Raw genomic sequence first — 17792 nt, forward strand, 5'->3', positions numbered from 1 at the left:
AAGAAAGAAAAAAAATGTCTAGGTTTGACCTTCGTAAAGAATCTTCGACCTGTCACCTAAGATTCTGTCACTTTTTTTTAAAAGGAAATTAATTAAAATCACAGTAAACGAATGGTGTATTCAAGTATCATCCCTACCTGAAGCAACGCGATTACGAAGAAAATGTGTGGGGAAACTTGACCTTGGAACTTTTCGTTGATTTTTACTATTTAGTGATTAAAAAAGTAAATTGTAATAAAAACCACATAATTGTTACCACTATAGTGAATCGATAGGTATGCAACCCATCAAAATTCATTCATAAATGGCAGAGCTATTAGCAAACAAATTCTGTCAAATTTTCGTGATGGTAACTAGAATCTAAATTATGGAATGACACCCTGCGGTGAGACGTAGTCCTTACACTCTAAAAAATCGACACTTCGCATCCACGCCAAAAATCATGTAAACTTTTGTACAACAACTTACATAAACTTCAGGTACTAGTTAAAGAGAAAGTTGATAAAATTTTCCGGGATCGCACATAAACCGGTTCACATGAACGTTACATGAAAAGCGTGATGGATGAGAATTACCTATGTTTTCACGTAAACTTGACGTGTCGATTTTTTTAGTGTAGAATGATAATTGGTTGTATATATTTTTCAAGGGACGAACCTCAACCATTTTAAAAATGGTTGAAAGTGAACAATCTTAATCTTAAGCAAATCGTTCTTTTCTGAAACGCCTCGTAAACTCGTTGGTAGGCATGAGGTGCTTCCTTTATATCTTCTTGACAACATTTTTTTCTGAAGCTGTCTGCTTGCCCGTAAACGTAATTTTAACAATATGTTTCACGATAAGAAATTCATTTTTCAAAAGGTTTTAGCTGTGCTACACTGGCCAAACATTTTCCAATCGAAAGGTACATACTAAGTGCTAGTGAAGGTACGTTAATAAATAACGCTAACGCGTTTTTGATGGTACATCAGTCCCCGATCGTGTCGTCCCAATTTCCACCATTCATTACCGGTTACACCCCGCATCGGATGTCGTGCGCCAATACCGGAAAGTGGGAATTAAAATTACGTTACCACTGCTATGTGCGCATAGTGTTATGCATATGTGAATACGCGGACGCTCGTAAAAAAGAGCTATAAAAAAAGGAAGTCACGTGGCGTGTCTTGTTACCCTGTCAATGCTGCTGCCTGCCACCCAGCCAGCAGACTGGCAACCGGCACTGATCGGAAACTCTTAGTGCAAAGGTTATTATTGGCTCAAGTGGGAAAAACAAACATATCGATCGATCTTCCGCTCATCAAGTCACTGGCGGTTCCACCGCCGCTGCGCTGGCTGAAAAGTGAGACATCGTTTATATCCGATATATCAGGCTAATCAATCGAGCATGCATATGATGCCCGTTCGGTACGGTATGGCCCAGGACAACGAGCCGACGCACGGTGGCAATTGAATACCGGATTATTCAATAAACTATATGATTAAGACATTGGCGGTAGTGCCCTGTTGACTTTTTACGACGTTATTCGGTTGGCCTTAATTAATAAGTTATGCCTTTTAAATTACTAGACAATAAAAAGTAAACATGGTGCGGGAAGACATTAGTGCTTGTTATCGAAGGATAAAAATATTTTGCTTGGGAAATAAAAAAAGTGAGTTGAGCTGGTGGTTTCTTTGAACGTCACATCGATTGAAAAATATCAACTGGCTTGTTACTTCTGATTCAAATAACAGAAAAGACTTGTGTTCAAGCATATAATTTAAGCAAATTTTCAATCAATTCATGATTAAAGAGCAGCACCATAGCAAAAGAGTTGTGAAACACCCATCTACAATTATAGGATTACTGCACCATACAAAAGACCACAAAGCGTCACACCCTTTACCTAGCAACGCAGGCCAACATTGAACAGGGAAAGCCGCAATCTGGAAGGCTGGTTAAGACTAACAGCTGCGCGGCTACTGATGCAACATCTCGATAAAGGATTAAATCGCGACCGCACGCACGCATTAAAATCCTATTATTGCTCTGTTTCGAAATTACATGCTTGAAATATGCTACCCACAATGGTTGAATTGTACTGGATTGGAACTGGTTATTGAGGGAATCAATCCAGCAGCCTCGGCAACGTTGCAGAAGTCGCAAAGTAACATTCGGTCGTATCAATAACAATCACTGTCAATCTAGTATCGCCCTCGGTCCCACACACGTATTCCATGTGTGGGGCACATGTGCTTGCTGGCGCTCGCTCTTGAGATTTGGCTGGCTGAACGCGACACAAAAATCTACACACTGACTGTTTATAATTCGTTTTTCACTGACTTTGGCTCTGACGGCGGAGTGATTGATACCGAACTAATCGGATCATAATATTGGCAAGTGTGCTAAATTCACATTGCCGAAATGGAGTATATAAGGCGGAATTTGTTTATTGCATTATGTAGAATGTTGCAATTTTCAACAGCGTACTTATCTAAAATATGTCTGTTCACAAGATAAGTGCTTGGCAACCCAACAGTTCAATCACAAGCACATGATTATATTCAAAACAAAAAATTTACTCGATTTTTTTGGATCCGTTACAACAGAACGGTTCAAAATTAAATTATCGACAAAGAAGGCAATGGACAGAATTATTTAGAGATTTTCACGCTTTTATCTCATATGGCTAGATTGACTGAATCGGGAAAAATCTGCCCCACTTCCCATGTCCCATCTGATCATCATGATTATCAGTTTCTTAGAGTTTGTAGTTCTACCAAAAGTTAAACATCTTCTAATGAATGGCGATAATTTCGTATTTTAAAATTTTTTGCGTGACTTGTAACACTAGTCAACTTTAAGTAACTGACTTCAAACTACTATGCAGTTGACGAAGTTAACTTACTTAAGGAGCTTGCTTACAACTACGGTTAAGCGTTTTTCCGTAAATAGGGTCTTTACAAATTATTTTTAAACTTTGTCACCCCTCCCCTACCTTGGAAACTGGCTTGAAAAATGGGGGGCAAAAAAATAATTTATAGGATATGAGTTAAATTTGTTTTATAAAATCAACTGTCTGTGGGCTTACAGTCTGAAAAACTTGAAAAATAAGTAATACGAGTTGAGTTAATGCTTCTAGCACGAAACAGAAATTGAAATTCAAACAATGGACTTTCCGAAAATCTACCAAAAAAATTTCTGTCGTTTTTGTTTTCCTTTTCGTATATTTTTGCACGGAAAATAATAACGTATATATTATAAGCAAGAATAGATTTGGTTTTCACGTTTAAACTTTAAGTAAAAATGCCCAAAAATCATTTTTTTTGCTCGGTTAAAAAAATTTCGTTGTTTTCATTCCTCCGGTAGCTTTGCCTTCTCTCAAATCTTGGAAATAATCCACTGTAGAGCCAGCGTTTCTCCGCATTTTTTATATAGCTCTTACCGGTAGGCGGTCATTACCAGCGGCTGTATTGGTCTTCAGCAATTCGAGTTTGACTTCTTGTAGATCAGGTGCTGAGACATTGCTATCTTCCATGGGTATTTCTGCTCGAGCAAAGTTCCATAACATAAAAATAGCAAAATTTGCTATCCTGTGATCAAGTTTTGATAACAGGATTTGGTAAAAACTTGTATGAATTAAGTGACAACATAACAAAAATGATAACAAAAATCTTTCGGCATGATATCAAGTTTATACTATACTCAGGTATCGGTGATAGCAAATGAAGTTCAAATTTTGTTATCCAATTTCTTCACTATTGAGAACATGTGTTGTTATCATGATGTTATCTAAATAACAAAAAAATCTTCTTTACTATAGTCTACTATACCGACATTTTGTCTCGGCTAACTGCCAAAAAATTAAAAATAGTTGTCGGGAGAGTTTCAACGGGGGACCTCGAAAAAACCTCCCCATGCGTTTTATAATTATTCTTCCGACCGGGATTGAACTCGCGCCTTAGAGCACCCTATGCAACTACCTTACCTGTGCACCACCACTGCCCTTGTGTATGACTGGGTTAAAAGTTTATGTGTTTTGGCCAATTCGCATATATGGCACTGATGTTATGGCACTGCATGATCTCTTTTACACTCGCAGTGCTGCCCATATGGAAGTGTGCGAGAAAATTGTTCAACAGTTTTCTGTCTTTTTTATTCTCTTCCTCTTTCCCCTGCGTCGCAGTAAATGGCTTCGGTGTCAAAGTGCCAACCATAGATTGAAGTCTGCTATAAATAGATGAAAACTTTGAGTATGTCGACAAGTATTGTACAATCGTGAAGAGTGTTTTTTTTTTCGAATTTAGTTGCGCGTCAGTTGAAATTTCCATTCTAATTCGTAGCTCATTATCAATACAAAACAATACACCAATTTTAACAGCAATTCCGGCCTAAGATGCTATGAAAGAAATGAAACGTAAGATCCAACAACATTGGGACAACCAGTGGTTTTCAATACAAGACGTAAAATTGCGAGAAGTGAAACGGTTGCGAGAAGTGAAACGGTGTGAGGGTAGACTGCAGCTACGCCGGCGATTAACGTTTTCTAACCGGACTGAGAATTGGACATACGAGACTAACACATAGCTTTTTACTTAACAAAGACTCTCCACCATTATACGATTATTGCGAAACTACAATTAACGTACGACACCTTTTCCTCGACTGCAGAAAATATATAGACGCCAAACGAAAATGTAATATTGACGAAGTAACACTACAAAGACTCCTATGTAACGAAAGTTTATAGTGAAAAAAAGTAATAAAGTACTTAAAAGAATGTAACTTGTACAATCAATTATGAAACTGTAAGAAAATAAACGCTAACTCTCTTTTGGTACAAACACGAATGCATCGCTGATCTAGTGTCTAGTTAATAAAAAAAATTGGATTACTGCGGTTTTTTCAGCAATTTATAAATTCGAGCGGTTTTTTCGACGACTTTTAGATTTTAAGTAACTTTCTATTTTGTAGTGATTTTTGAATTAACGTGGTTTTTTTTACAGATTTTTCCGAATTACCATGATTTTTTAAACGGTTTTACGCGCTATGTATCCCTCGTGGAAAAAAAGACTTGAGTTACAACTACAAAAACCAGAATAGGAAAAAAGTTCATAAAGTTTCAAAATAAATATTAATAAAAAAGCAAACAAACACTTTTTCATTCAAGTTTAATTAGTTATAAATTATGAAAAAAATTTTTGAAAAATTTACTGCCCATAAATGCATAACAGTCCCATCTGACTTTTCACCACTTTTGAGATAAAACTGGAAATCATCTTTAAATTAACTGTTCTTTCAATATTTCAAACAAAAAAGTTATGTTTGTTCCCAAGATGTTGAAAAAAATATCAAACTATGTCAGTCCCATATTACAAATAAACGCATAACAGTCACTTATCAATGAGTATCTGTTTTTCGGAAATTCCTGGACTGATTCGACTGCAGCAACTACCAAACGTAAGATTTTATGGCCTAGAAGAACACTATTGAGGAGAATTTGGATCGGATGTACGATTCCGAAGTTACAGTGGGAACAAGTTCCGGGATATATGTGACTTGAACATAGAAGCACCTTGAATCACAACAAACCCATCATGTGACACCTATAAATACACAGCAAATCTAGATTATTGGTAGTCGTATAAAGTGTTCAAGACGTCATTGGCCACATCTAAACATATCCGTGAATGTTCCAGATACCTCTACGGGGATCAGTTTCTGAATTTACCTAAAATGCTACATGTGACTTCCTAAGTCGGTACTCGAAATTTGAAAACTAGTTTGAAATAGTTCATTTGTTGTCACATATAGTGTCGAGGATCACATTGGTCATACTCGGACACGTTATGGGACCTCACTGTAAACTCAAGATAACAAATTACAATAAAAAGGAGAAAATGCCAGGAAGAGATTTGAATCAAAAAGGACATTTTGAACAATTGAATTGAACGAGCACGTAAATTATCAAAACAACACGTGGTCTTGATAGTACTGCCGAGTCACCGACAACGCAAGGATCAAGGCATGCTGTGGCTGTGACCTGTGACTGTTATGCGTTTATTCTTGCTTATTCAAGCACAAATAAATGCATAACAGTAACTTCGGCAGTTTTTCTAAGTTTTGGAACAAATTTTAGGTCACTTGTGAACCAATTGCTTGTAAAAGTATTCTATTATGTACATTCAAGTGATTTTATGACGATTCTGACGATTTGTTTCCAAAATCGATTCAATATTAAAGAAAAATTGTCGTGACTTCAACAGCGTTTTTCGTAGTTGCACGCTTTTGCAGATGTGACTGTCTTCCATTTATGGGCAGTTTATAACTTTGACAATTATTTAGTGGTGAGCATGTTAGTAGAATCTCAAAGAAATTTTTTGATTTATGCTGCTATACAACAAATTCATGAAAGTAAATATTTTGTATACGAATCACACGCGTGTAAACATTTCTCATTTGATCTCGCATAATAACTTTGAGCTAAAACCTGCCAAACTAATTGAAAACGCCGAAAGGCGACGGTGGACATCAGAGGGTTAATATATTACTTTTTATTGAAATCGCAAAATGATTTGATAGTATTTTAACTTGTTTAGAGGGATTATTACGGATAACCTATCTTGATATCCGCGTACCATATCATGTTATATAGAAATATTCATAAAATAACATCAATATAACACTTTGATTTATCCGTTAACAAAACAAATTACCTTGTAGATATCGCTTTGTGATCAAACTTTGCTCGGGATATCCATTGTTGAAAAAAATTAGTGTACATTTAAAACCGGTCCGTAATCGGCTGTACGGCGAAGCTTCCATTTGATGTCGGAACAGGAGCGTTGTACGGCTGTCACGACAACTTTGCGAATGCATCTCTTGATTCTACCAATCAACTGTATGCAATTCGTGGCTCTCCAGTTATTTTTGTACATCAAGGAATTCAAAATTCCGAAGAAATCTTCGATTGGGTGCACTGAGACAGATTTTTCGGGTTGTGGTTTTTGGGTACAAGTGGGATCGAATAGCTGTTTATAGGAACGATTGCGTTTTATTGGCGTAATGCGAAGATGTTCTATCCGGCCGAAACACGTATTGTATATCTGCATGATGTTTTTGTAGAAACGGGATCAAAATTTTTTTCAAACATTCGTCTGGTGCACATTTTAATTGACAGCTAAACTAGAGGGCTTGTTGTTGAAGGCATGAGACAGAGGACGATGTCCTTCTACGTTCATACTTTTGGCTGGTCTTCCACTACCTTGTTGGGCATGTTAGAATATGGTAAACAGTTGAAGCCGCAACATATTCGTATTTTAAATGTTGTACCGTATACTTTTTGCCGATATTTCTGTGGCAGTTCGTAGAAGTGTACAGCGCAATTTCCGGAGCGCTAAACTGATTTCCCATAGTTTTTTGTAATATCGGTATTTCGGATTTCCATTACCTGTTTCGCAATAGCAACGTAACCCAACACGTCCTCAAATCGTACGCGCGCACAAATGACAGTAATCGCACCACCTGCCTCGGTGGATCCAGATCAGTTCTTTTCCACTAACAGTTGTCTCCTTCCTGTGACACTTGTGGATGATGCAGAGGATTCCTCGATCTCTAGTACTAGCAAGTGTCGTACTAACATTCCATTCTCTCCCAAATTGTCCTACATGGGCGTGGCCAGCTTTGCTATTGATCATTACAAAGAATTAGATCACCAGAAAATGCACACTGAGAATGATCTGCTACTCCCAAGTATCATTCTGATGGTTCTTTGTGCAATTTTAGCTGTCGGTCCTGGGAAGAAAAAGCGTACATGCATGTGATTGGTTGATTGATTAATTTTTGACAGTGCTTGGTGTTTATGCTTATTTCAATTATGATTGGCTTCGTTTTGGATCAATGCAGAGAACATTTTTCGATAGATCGGTGTAAAAATATTCAAAATCTATCAGCGAGCGAGCACTACATGAGTGGTGACAGCGGGGGGAGTGGAGTGGAGTGGTTGAGAAATAGCGGCAGCGCATATCGTAGCATCACCATAACACACATTAGGTGCAATTCGTTCTCTGCTGGTAGTATATACGACTAAGTCGTATGCATAGTGCCACGTTTGATATTCGATTGAGATATGTCATATGTGAAATAGACATTCAGCATCGCCAACCAGCGGAAAACGATCGGAAGCGAAAGCGGTTGCGAACCGTGGTTGGAAAATTAAGACGAGCCAGAGAGATGACGAAGAGCCAAGAGAAGAATAATTAATTTTTTTTATTGTATGCCGAATTTTGACTGAAGTATCCAAAAATTGGGTCTTATGTAAAAACATTAAAGTTCGTTTTAGAGCAATATTTATTTTTTGTATTTGATTTTTTTAAGTAACTGTAACTGTAATTATCGCACTCGCTCGTGATCAGCTTTCCCTTCTCGTTCCTACACATATCAAGCTGCGTTGTGTATCTTTGACGGAATTTGTTCACGATCTCTGTTCTTCTTCTGGCGCGTTTTCCTCCTCAGAATCGTAGTCAACTCATCTTGCGCTCGTCGACATTTGGCCAAATTCTCCCTCGTGAGTCGTGGTAATACCTAAATTATTTTCCAAGCTCTTTTGTTTCTCTCCATCACTTGTTTATATTCACCATCAAACCAATCATTTCATGCACTCGAAGCTTTTTCATCTAGTACTGTAATTGCGGCTTAATTGACGGCCAAGCATATCCTGCTCCATACGTCGTCGAGGGTCGAAGCACCTAGCTATACAGAGAAAGATAGAGCTTCACTTAATACGCGGGCATACTGTAACTGGATGCCTAAATTCCGAATGTTTAACCGAGGAAGGTAATTTTAAGGCTCCGTAGCCGCAAGGTTACCGAGTCTGCTTTGACAAGCGAGTGGTCGTGGGTTCGAAACTTAGTAGAATCAAGCCATTCGATGTCCAGTGACTTTAGAGGCCCAAGTAACACACAAAACAAGTTAGAAAATAATATTCGTGGAAATTAGTCGCTTAAGAGTACTATAAACGTACTTTGAAAACATATGCCGTTATTATTAAGGTTTTGAGATGTTTTGAGATAACATGAATTTATTTGACAGCTCATATCAAATGTTTAATGTTTGTTTTGTCAACATGTTAACACGAAGTTTTTATTATGTCTCCATTACTAAATTTAAACTACTGGAAGAACAAGTTGTAGCTGATGCTATAATAACGTTTTAAATTGGTATGAAATAACCTAATACATACTTCTTTCAATTCTTGTTTCATTAGACTTAAATTTTTTGCGCTTTTCAGGTAATAGAGAAGTTCTGATATATGTAATATTATACTATTCGATAACAAGCTGTGTTGCTTGGGGGGGTTTATTCTCAGCCCCCCCCCCCCGCCCGCCTCATTTACTTTTCCTTCATGCTTAATTCTAAATTTACCCACTCTTGACAGTGCAAAAGTCCCTCCTATAGTTAAGTGTACTGGTCAGAGGAACGAATGAGTCCTCGGACGGCTATAATATGGGATAGTACGGGCAATGAGGAATAAGTGAGTAAAGTAGATCAAGCTTTGAAGAAATGGTAATCCCCACAATACACACAAGCGCGCATAAAATTTAATAGGCATATAGCTCATTCAATAGCGATTATAGCAAACATTTAGTCAATGTTCGTTGGTCAGGTGATCTTCAGGTGGCTTTGTGGATATCTACGGCCAAAGAAAGTGCTTGTGATTACCAGGCCTCGCGAAGTTGCAAAGTTGATACATCGCTGGCCGTTACCGTTCGTGCCAGTATGCAGGGTATCCCCATATCCCCGATGACGATCTTGATCTCCCTTGGCGAACAGCTATCTTACGTTGTCTTCAGCTGCGCATAGAACGCTTCCTTCTCGTCGTTGGATTACCTTTGTGTGGACAGTGCTGGTTTATAATAATGTATTTGAAGAAACGACTTTTATTCTCAACATACACATCCCCTCGTTGATCACCCTCCAGTCCATCATGCGATCCTGCAATTTGCCCATCCCACCGGTAAAATTGAGTCTTACCATCACGGATCCTTCACATTCACACCATATCGCATTTGCAGCAGATCTTGCCGTCTTTGTCAATGCTGAATGTTCCGAGTCGAGTTTTCTTGATTATTCATAGTAGTTAAGGGTTTAGGTAGGTTGCCACGCTACCGAGTCTCGTGATGGGCCTGCCATCTTAGTTGTAGTACCAAGACAACACATTTCTTAGTTCACCGTTCAACCCTCAACTCCGGATACCGTTTTCTTGCATGCCGCTAGCTAAAAGTTCGGAATCTTCGAGTGCCAGTTGGTCCCTTCGCGCAATGCTCACGTTTCATGCCCTTAGAGGGCAACCGGTCTAAATATCGTATTTCACAAGGTGCACCTTGTACGAGGGGTTAGATTATTCGACCATTGTTTCTGGATTCCATAGTAGGGATGACTTCCGCGCTGATGATACGCCTTCTAATCTCATGACTAGTATTGTTGTCTTCGGTTGGTAGTGAACACCAATGCTCATGTTGATCGCCGTGCGCCTAGCAACATATTCTAGCGTAATGTTGAATAGAAAGCAGGAAAAAACATTTCTTTGAAGAAGTCTAGCGGGATTCGAGTGGGTCCAACAGTACACCCGAAATTTTCACACTACACTGGATTTCATCCGTCGTAGTCATGAGAAGTCGGAAAACCGTTTTCGTCCATAATTTTCCATAGCTTTTGTCGGTTTATACTATCATATGCCGCTTTCATTGAATAGATGTGTGGGAACTCGGCTTACGCGTCAGTTCTATAGAATCTGCTGCAATGTAAACATTTGGTTCCATGAGGCCGGCCTGGTGACTTTCTACGAATTTGATAAGCAATAGCAATAGCAATAGCAATAGCAATAGCAATAGCAATAGCCAGCTGACTGTCGATGGAGGATGACTTACACACTTAAAAAAAAGTGCCGAAGTCAGCAAAATTTTGCCGGGGTTTGGACAGCCGAGTTTTCGGTAAAATTTTTTATGATGCCAAACGTTAGTAAAGATCCGTAAACGTCGATTTGCAAAACTGAAATTTTTACCGAACGCTCGGCTGTCCAAATCTCGGCAAATTTTGCTGTTTTTTAATTGTGTGGGATAATAATCGCTCGGCAATCCAGCTTGTCGCCTATCTTGTCGATTGGACAGATAACCCCATCCTTCTTCTCTTCCAGTCCAGTATCCCAAATCTTAACATGTTGACACTCCTCGTCAAACCATTCGCTACGTTGATTCGGTACCATAAGTTCTCCGCTACACTGTTAACAGTTGTTCTAACGGTGTCCCAGGAGGCCTCGTTAGGGGCTTCATCTTCTAGTAGCGCGCACACCTACTTGAAACTGTTCAAATTCGACTCAACAGTGCAGTGGTACAACGACATTTGCGAATTCGACCAATACCTCGGAGCTAATACCAGTTAAGAAATGGTGATCGATGGCGAATGGCAAATTAAAGAAGGGTGGCATTGTAAGCGACAAGAAGGAGTTCAAAGGTTAAAGTTGCTATATCAAACATGAGGGAAAACAGTAACAGTGGTCTTACAATAAGCATTAATTCACCAAGTAACGAGTAACTGAAAATAATACACGTAGTTTTACCCTATTACTGTTAGATTTTTTCGTGCTCAATCTACAACGGCCGTGATAGGTATTATTGTGATTATTTCTCGTGATTTATTTGATTAGACATTAATCAAGCTAAACTCGATCCTTAACTTTATGGGTAACTGTTTCCAAAATTAAGTTAATTTAAAATTAGACAGTTACACAGAAGTTGAAAATTTGTCAATCTGTAAGCAGATATTTAGGTACTAATTAGAAAATAAATTGGACACTTTTCGTCGAAAAAATGAAACTTTGATCAATCGCGCTAATTCGCCTTCATCGTCACATACCGCCCAACAGGCAGTCGGCGATCTTTACGAATTTGATTTCTCGCACTTCTGCGGCTATTGGTCTTTTGCTTTCGGTTGCTGCATGCGCCCATCGCATCGTTGTTGTTCTTTTCGCAACACTCGAATCCATTAATATTAATTTTAAAATCGTTTTGATGAAACAAAGTTCACCCTCCGAGGTCAGCTCATCCCGTTGATTCCACAAATAGCATTGAAGCGGCCGCGGTTAATTGACTACATCCGTCTCTGGACTACCGCAACAGTAGAAGCAACATTCGCTAGATCAAGTCTGATGGTGTCGTAAAACTGTAGAATGTGTCTCGATCAAAATATGACTAATGTTTTAGGCCGATTTTTATAATTATTGAAGCTATTTCTTACCGATTGTTAATGATTTAGTGTACATCCGGTAAATGATATTGTTGTAGCTGTTCAAAACTAAAGAACTACGGAACGGATTATTGGCATATATGACAGTATGTGCAATTATAATCTAGGTCTAGAAGATGATAAATCTTTTTATTTAGTTTGCTTTTATATTGACTAGAGCAAATAAACTCGTTCAATAGCATCATCGTGTGACCAAAATTGATCCAAATTTAAAATGCTAAACAAAGTATGATTCATCTTACGATTCATCTACCTCACAGGCAACCAAATTTAATTGAACCAAAAACAAAAAGATAACTTTGGATTTCACTGTTTCTGAACACTTGTGGTGGGCCTCAAATAACCACGGTCCATCTTCCACAAACTTCTACATCGCGTGACAGTCCGCCTTCGTTAGTTATGGGAAACGCTATCCTGGAATACAATATCAATAAATTGTACAGCTCTCAACAACCATTACGCTCTCCCGGGGGCCACCCACCCTATCGGATCCGAACGCTTTGTTACTTTGGCGAGCACCGGAAATAAAGATATCAATAATGTCAATTTGTCTCCACGAGGCTCGTACGGGGGATCCGTGAATGGCCACCATATTCGAGAGTTGAACGATTTTTATTTTCTGAGCCAGCACTGCTGCGGTCACAACCAAGACTAGTTAGACGAGCTACATATGCTGCAAAGTAAGTGTTTTACGGGTGTAGCTTTTTATTTCCTATTGCATCTTATCCCAAACGAGTCACCATCGCACCGACCGGCGCTGCGGCTGGGGAGCTGGAAAAGCAAAACCACCCAAGCCGCGTCTCACAATCGTTCAGGTAACCGCATACGAATTGATATTACATCGCATTCCCTAAGGCACCATTTGTATTCCGTAACTATAGTGGAAGAGCAAAAAAGAAATCGCCCGTCCGCTGACTAAATGTCGCTGTTAAATATTATTTTATTGGAAGTGTCATTCGAGAAGGAACCAGTAAATCGACGTGAGAGAGGATTGTCAGCCGTAACGATTCGGAAGACCGACTGGTGTAAACAGGTGAAGTGCTTCCGGGAGTGCAGGATGAATTTTCGACCAGCCAAGGATAGCGATGACGATGATGGTGCGGTATTTTAGAAACCCCACGATCGGATTACGGGTTTTTTTAGGCAATCGTATTGGGGATTGAACGAGTCCATTAAATTTTATTGAAACAAACAGAATAATCGATTTCAATTTATATTAAGCAGGTGAACTTAATTTCGTGCTGATATTTAAACCACCTTGGAACACTTAAGGGTTTGAATGTACGCGGGCGTTCAATTGAGATTTGTCGGAATATAGCTAAGTGGGCAGGAACGAGTTGGTGCGGAAAATTAAAAATAACATTAATCCAAAGGAAGAATGGATTGATCTTGAATATTATGTTTAATGGGAGAAGTTATTCATATTTACAATTTAGTCCTACATATATTTAATTGGGTACAAATAATGTAACAGTTTACGGTCTATAGTTATGGTAGACTTACTTCTGGCTTCCTAGTTTGCTGACCATCTCTTTACTTTCGTGATAACTACAATATGATCAGCGCTGTGAACGACATTCCAAAAGCTCTCCTCTCGACACATTTCGTCCACTAGCCGTAGCCGAAGCAAATATCGCATGAAGCAACCGTGACCTAACAGAAATTGTATCAAGTGGAAATTGTCTTTTTTATATTTCCTGTTTAACTATGCCCACAGAAACGAAATCACTGTATGCGTCCATCTACCATTCTCGTCCGCTATACAGTTTTGCTGCCATTTGGCCAAGAGTTCATCGCCGTCAATAGTTACTGTCCGTGGGAGGCAAACGTTGCTAAACGTTGGAACCTCTGCCTAACATGTATTTGGTTTTCGACGCATTGATTTGTAACCCTATCTTCCTAGTCTCCGGTTTTAGTCTGGCGTAGATTGCCTCCGCCGTCCCAAGGTTTCTAGTAATGATGTCGAGATCGTCTGGGAAGGCTGGAAGTTAGATACTCTTGCTGTAGATCGTTTCTCTCGTTTCAATGCCCGCTCGCTGGATCACACCTTCAATAGCGATATTGAATAACATACAGGAAATTCTTTGATTTTAAGTCACCGCAAAATCACTATCTTCAGGTTTAGTTGAAAAATTTTCGGTGAAATAATGAAACTGATGAATATATCGCGTAACGTTTCAGCCTACTACTCTTCAGCTATCGTCTGACGCATTCTTCTAGTATTTACGCCACATTCATATCAGTTATTCAGCCTTCATCAGTGGGCTGGTTTTCCTTCCGTCCAACTGGTTTGTTGTTGTTACTCTCAGTAAGTAAGTAACAACAGAGAGTAACAACAACAAGCCAGTTGGACGGAAGGAAAACCAGCCCACTGATGAAGGCTGAATAACTGATATGAATGTGGCGTAAATACTAGAAGAATGCGTCAGACGATAGCTGAAGAGTAGTAGGCTGAAACGTTACGCGATATATTCATCAGTTTCATTATTTCACCGAAAATTTTTCAACTAAACCTGAAGATAAACATACAGGAAAGTCCATCCCCTTGCAGCAACCCTCTGCGCGGTTCGAAAGGACTCGAGAGTGTCCCCGAAACACGCACGTAACACATCACTCACTCCAGGGTAGCTATGAACAGCCGCGTCAGTTATCCGGAAAACCGTACTCATGCATTATCTGCCATAGTTGTTCGCGCTCGACTGTATCGTATGCTGCCCCAAAATCCACGAAAATATGATGCGTGGGCACGTTGTACCTTTGACATTTCTGGAGGATTTGTCCAAGAGTGAAAATTTGACCCGTAGTAGCGCGGGCCTCCATAAAGCCCGCCTAATACTGTCCTTCGTATTCCTTTGGGGAGAGACAACGTAATGAAATCTGGGAGAGCACCTTGTAGGCAGCGTTGATCAGACTTCTGCCGTGTTCTGCAAAAAAATCTCAATTTTCAGCGTTTTGGTGGAAAATCGCAGAAGACGAATCGATTTGCTCTCTCTCAGTCGGATGTTACCTTCTCCGACGCGACGAGTTTTGTTTTGCTTTTGCAGCGCTTGGCTGTTTAGCTCTGGCGGCGAATGAGTATCAGTTTGGTTTCATCTTTCATTTTATGCCGGAGCGCTACCGAATGCATGCTCTCAAGGTCACGGAGCAAATCGTTCCAGTGCATATAATTGCTTTTATCGTGTATTCTCTTTGAGATACGGAGCGAATAGTCTCGTGTCTCCAGTGTGCAAAGAAAATATTAGCTCTGCTTATCGTTGAACTCCTTTCGCGCAAGATGAGTGGTCGTAAGAGAAAACAGTATTTAGGCACCGGGAGAGGAAACGGTTGAACAGAAAACGAAAGCAGTTGATCGTTGTGGGAAGCAGATTGCTCTACATCTGTATGCATAAGATGAGCAAAACGAAGCCTGGCGTTGATCAACATAATGCCGTGGTTATTACAAAAATCAAGCCGATCGCCCTTTTATAGGGTACGGGAGGGTATTCCCAGCACACTACTAAATTCGGCATACATTACCTTTTTTTGCTGCGCGTTCCTAAATAAAAGCTTTGCCGCTATATAACAATACTGAAACGAATGTAGCACTCATAGGCTTTAATGTGTTATAACTTTTTTCATAAAAATGTAAGTATTTTGCTAAGTTTTATTCAATAAACATCAGAACCACTGTTTTTCCACTAGCACGTAACCAGGCCGAAAAAACCAGCAGCAATCGCTTACGCGTATCCGCTCTTGATGATGGTTTGGAAAACACACAATTATGATCACGCTTACTTATTCTAGAAACTAAAGCGCTGTGAATGTGATATCACAGAACAATTCTACTTCTTTTCATCACAGAAGAACACAAAAAATCGCTTCTGATATGAAAATATAAATCAATTTTCATTCACTAGCACTTGCAGCATTTAGTTTTTAATTTCAGCATATGGTGTTCTATTTACACTACTACCAATGTGTGAGGCAATTACTCCTGAAACTCTTCTATCGGTTGACATAGCTAGTAACACCACTGATAACCACTTACTTCTGGTGCTAGTGTATATGTACGATTCAATGATACACTAGCGCCAGCAGCAAGCTATTGTCACTACAAAACTAGTTATCTTCAAAGCGCCGGTATCTGCGCAATACCGACACGTTATCAATCGGTTTCTCTTTTAATCTGTTTTTGAAAAGCATTTAATCCCTGTACTGGCTATTTCGGCCGGTCGGATTTAAAAAACACAGACACCACTATAGAAAATGGGCCCAATTTAGTCGCAGCGACTTCATCGTTTCTCGCGAATATAACTCAAATTCAGTGGCGTTTCATTAAGACCAAAATACACGCCGATATTTCAGTAAATATTATTCTATCAACTGGTATAAAAATCTTGTCTCGAATAAATATAGTTTCAACGTAATTCCTCAATATTGTTCAGGCTACCGCTTAATGGGCTAGAAATACCCTCCCGTACCCTAGATGGGATAAACCACACCTTCTATCTACTCCTCCGATAGTTTCTCCTCCTCCCAAATACTTGAAAATATCCAGTAAAGTGTCGTTGCTATTGGTAATTTGACTTTTTTGTAGAATTCTATCGGTCCTTTTCGGCGGCTCTATTATTCTTCAGATGGTCTAATCCTCAACACGCACATCCTCTCGTTGATCGCTTTCCAGACCATTACGCGATGCATTTTGCCCGTCACTACGAAGCCCGTTTCCAGCTCACTGGTCGCTCCACCACACTGGTCAAATTGGGTTTTACTGCCACGGATCCTCCACACCTTTTCGTTCGCCGTTGCGACAGATCTGCTGCAGTGCCACAATGCCAAACTTTCGGGGTTCAAACTGATCGAGCAGCACCCTGTCACTAGCAACGAAATTTAGCGATCTGCAGTTCCAGGTACCAAGTCTCCATGTCCTCATTTCGTCGCCTTTGTCCATGCCGAATGTACCGAGTAGAATTTTCTTGACTCTTTTTAGTGGGGTTAGTTTATATAGGTAGCCGTACTACGGCTTACGCTGCCGAGTTTCGGGATGGGACTGCCATCTTATAGTGTCGAGACAACACTGTGCCTCCTTCCCTGTTGGTATTCGACCTTAGTTTCCACCGGGGTTGGTTACCCGATCTCCGCTAAAGTTGCTCGTATTCCGGCTGGTAATACGTGGAGGTAGGGATAAGAATTGTTGAATAAGATGCTAAGGACTACCGTGAGGTCAGTTTTACGCATTATCCAACCATTTATTACCCTTAAAAATGGCCCGTCTTACTCCTAGTTTGCTTCTTCTTCTTTTTCTTCTTCTGCATAGAGCCGGGGTGGCTCGTGCTGTTTCAAGCACTCGTCTCCATTCACCTCGGTCTTGAGCCACTCGTCGCCAATTTCCTAGTCGTCTCAGAAGTCGCAAATCGCTTTCGACCTGGTCGAGCCATCGTGCACGTTGGACCCCCTGTTCCTGGCGCCTATTTGGCGACTATTTTCCCCGCACTGTCGTCCGACATCCTTACAACGTGTCCGGCCTACCGTA

The sequence above is a fragment of the Sabethes cyaneus genome, chromosome 3 (assembly GCF_943734655.1).
Source record: "Sabethes cyaneus chromosome 3, idSabCyanKW18_F2, whole genome shotgun sequence".
NCBI classification, from domain to species: Eukaryota; Metazoa; Arthropoda; class Insecta; order Diptera; family Culicidae; genus Sabethes; species Sabethes cyaneus.